Consider the following 3,558-nt stretch of genomic DNA (forward strand, 5'->3'; position numbering starts at 1 on the left):
GCATTGTTTTGGTGTGCTGCTTTCATGTCTGGATTCAAGTGGACTTGACCCCAGACCTACAAAACCCACTAGACTAAAAGTAAACCAGTCACCCTGTCCCCAACTTCCCTGTGGTCCTAACAGACACTGTACACGCTTCATCAAAGGTCCCCATGAACTACTTTCAGATTGAGTGCCCTGAACATAGATAACACCAAGGCCAATAGGAATTCCATCTAGAGCAAGGAACTGTGTTGTCATATCCCTTGTACAACCATCGTCTGGGTCCAACAAATGCACTGTTTATTTTAGCAAATACAACAACCCCACAATGCCTTAGAGACAATAACGATATTAGCTCAAATGAAGAAACAAGAGAGACTGGCTCAAACAAATGACCAAGATACAGAGTGAGAAGATGTGTCTGAGGAGAAAAGGTAATAGAACTAACTGAAAAAGAATTCAAAAGATTGGTAATTAGGTCCCTTTGAAGGACTGATAGAGAGATTGAGGAAAGCAAAGAGAACAAAATTAAAACTTTAGTAGAATTCAGGAAAACACTACAAGAACAAACATGTAAATTTTGAAACAATATAAAACCTGCAATTATAAATCCAGAAGATTAATACTAAGATCTCAGAAATGGAGAATGCATTGAAAGGGCAAAGGAGTAGATGTGAAACAATGGAAGCACAAATTAGTGAGCTTGAAGATAAATCTCTCAATTTTAGTATGCTAAAAGAACAATCAGAAAGAAGAGTGAAAAAAATCTGAAGAAAGTCTAAGAGTTATTTGGGACACCAAGAAGAGGAACAACTTAGGGTGGTCGGAATTCTAGAATAGAAGGAAACAAGCACAGAGAAAATTGTCAAAGAGTTGTTGGAAGAAAACTTCCCTAACATCATGAAAGATTAAAAAAAATAATAATAATGATAAACATACAAGAAGTTGGATAAACCCCAAACAGGATAGGTCTCAAAAGAATATCGCCAAGACATATTATAATCAAACTTTTCAAAATCAAAGACAAAGAAAGAATCCTGAAAGCAGCTCGGGAGAAAAAAAAAGTTACCTACACAGGAGAACCAATAAGACTAAGTTCTGATTTCTCAGCAGAAACCATGTAAGCAAGAAGGTAATGGAATGACATATACAAAACTCTAAAAGAAAAAGATTGCCAACAAAGAATAATGTACTCAACAAAGCTGTCTTTCAAATATGACAGTGAAATAAGGATGCTTCCTGATAAACAGAAGCTTTAACTTTAAATTCCTTTAAGAATTTGTAATGACCAAACCAACTTTCAAAAAAAAATGCTAAAGAGGTCAACAGCAGCATCATGGTAGCTCAACAGAAGAATCTTGAAGACTACGTGGGATTTGCAATCTCCCAAATCAAGTATACAGAAAATCAGTGAAGAGAGGGTTTGAATTCACACTAGGCGAATCTGCATTGGGAAAGTCAACGTTAATAAACTCATTATTCTTCACTGATTTATATTCTCCAGAGTATCCAGGTCCTTCCCATAGGATAAAAAAGACTGTACAGGTGGAATAAACCAAAGTTTTAATCAAAGAAGGTGAGTTCAGTTACTGCTCACAATAGTTGATTCCCCAGGATTTAGAGATGCTGTGGATAATTTAGAGATGCTGTGGATAATAGTAATTGCTGGCAGCCTGTTATCGATTACATTGATAGTAAATTTGAGGATTACCTAAATGCAGAATCTCGAGTGAACAGGCATCAGATGCTGAACAATAGAGTGCAGTGTTGTTTATACTTCATTGCTCCCTCAGGTCATGGACTTAAACCACTGGATATTGAGTTTATGAAGCGTTTACATGAAAAAGTGAATATCATCCCTCTTATTGCCAAAGCAGACACACTCACACCAGAGGAGTGCCAACAGTTTAAAAAACAGATAATGAAAGAAATTCAAGAACATAAAATTAAAATATATGAGTTTCCAGAAACAGATGATGAAGAAGAAAATAAGCTTGTTAAAAAGATAAAGAACCGTTTACCTCTTGATGTGGTAGGTAGTAATACTACCATTGAAGTTTACGGCAAAAGAGTCAGAAGTTGAAAATGGTGAACATTGTGATTTTACAGTTCTAAGAAATATGTTGATAAGGACACATATGCAAGACTTGAAAGATGTCACTAATAATGTGCACTATGAGAACTACAAAAGCAGAAAGCTGGTAGCTGTGACTTATAATGGAGTTGACAACAACAAGAATAAAGGACAGCTTACAAAGGGCCCTCTGGCACAAATGGAAGAGGAAAGGAGGGAGCATGTCGCTAAGATGAAGAAGATGGAGATGGAGCAGGTGTTTGAGATGAAGGTCAAAGAAAATTTTCAGAAACTGAAAGATTCTGAAGCTGAGCTCCAAAGGCATCATGAGTAAATGAAAAAGAACTTGGAAGCACAGCACAAAGAATTAGAGGCAAAACGTCGTCAGTTTGAGGATGAGAAAGCAAACTGGGAAGCTCAGCAGCATATATTAGAACAACAGAACTCTTCAAGAACCTTGGAAAAGAACAAGAAGAAAGAGAAGATCTTTTAAACCCCCCTCTATTGACCACCAGTTACGTATTAGTTGCCAATATGCTAGTTGGACATCAGAGTTTGTTGGTTCCGTTTGACCAATTTGCACCAATTTTATCCATAATGATGGATTTAACAGCATGACAAAAATTTTGTTGTTCTTGATGGAGATTAAGATGCCATGAATTGTCTAAGGTTATTGTGTACTTAGAAAGTAACAACCCTAAGTACCTTTCCTATGTTTTCCTTTTTTTTTTTTTTTTTATTAAACAGATGTTTCAGTTTAATGCGAGAGAACATTTTAATGTTGTACAATCATGTTCTGGCGGTTTGATTGTTTACAGGATATCCAAAATAAAGGACTCTGGAAGGTTTTCATTGAGGATAAATTGCCATAATATGACGCAAACTATGCTTCTCTATGATAATTATAATACAAAAGTTCCATTCAGTGCATCGTATACAATGATGTAATTTAGTCTAACACAGTTGAACCTATTTTGAACATTTCTATTGATTAAAAATACAAATGGAAATAAACAAACTATATGCTTACGATGCACCTAGAGTTTTTTTATAGCAACAATTTTTGTCTGTTAGTTTGGATTCTTTAAATATATATTATTCTCATTTAGTACCCTCTTTAGCCAAAATCTCATTATTGCTTCATTTTTGTAATAACGTTTAATTTAGATATTTTCCATACATTGGCCCTGCTAAAATAGAATATAGCATCTTTCATATGGTAGAACCAACAAGGAAACTTTCCTTTAACTCCCTTTTTACACTTAATGGTAAATAGCAGATGGGAAATGTATTTTATACATCATTTCTAGACAAAATTGTGAAGGTAACAACCAACTTGTTTCGACCTATGTGCAGTCTCTTTACTAGAAATGGGAATCATGGCCTCTGAAAGGGGAAAAAAAAGACACCATTCTGCATTTAGCTGTACTCCTTTATTGCATTTCTGTATTTTTTTTGTTGTTTGTACTATAAAAATTCACATAATAAACAATGTTGTGATG

The 3,558-nt window shown here is 35.0% G+C and overlaps 1 pseudogene; it reads left to right on the top strand.

Annotated features, from left to right (window-relative positions):
* The first annotated feature begins 1,309 nt into the window (after positions 1 to 1,309).
* LOC102811891 lies at positions 1,310 to 2,549 on the top strand (annotated as a pseudogene).
* The last annotated feature ends 1,009 nt before the right edge of the window (positions 2,550 to 3,558 follow it).

This window comes from Chrysochloris asiatica, unplaced genomic scaffold, assembly GCF_000296735.1.
Source record: "Chrysochloris asiatica unplaced genomic scaffold, ChrAsi1.0 scaffold00059, whole genome shotgun sequence".
Taxonomy (NCBI): domain Eukaryota; kingdom Metazoa; phylum Chordata; class Mammalia; order Afrosoricida; family Chrysochloridae; genus Chrysochloris; species Chrysochloris asiatica.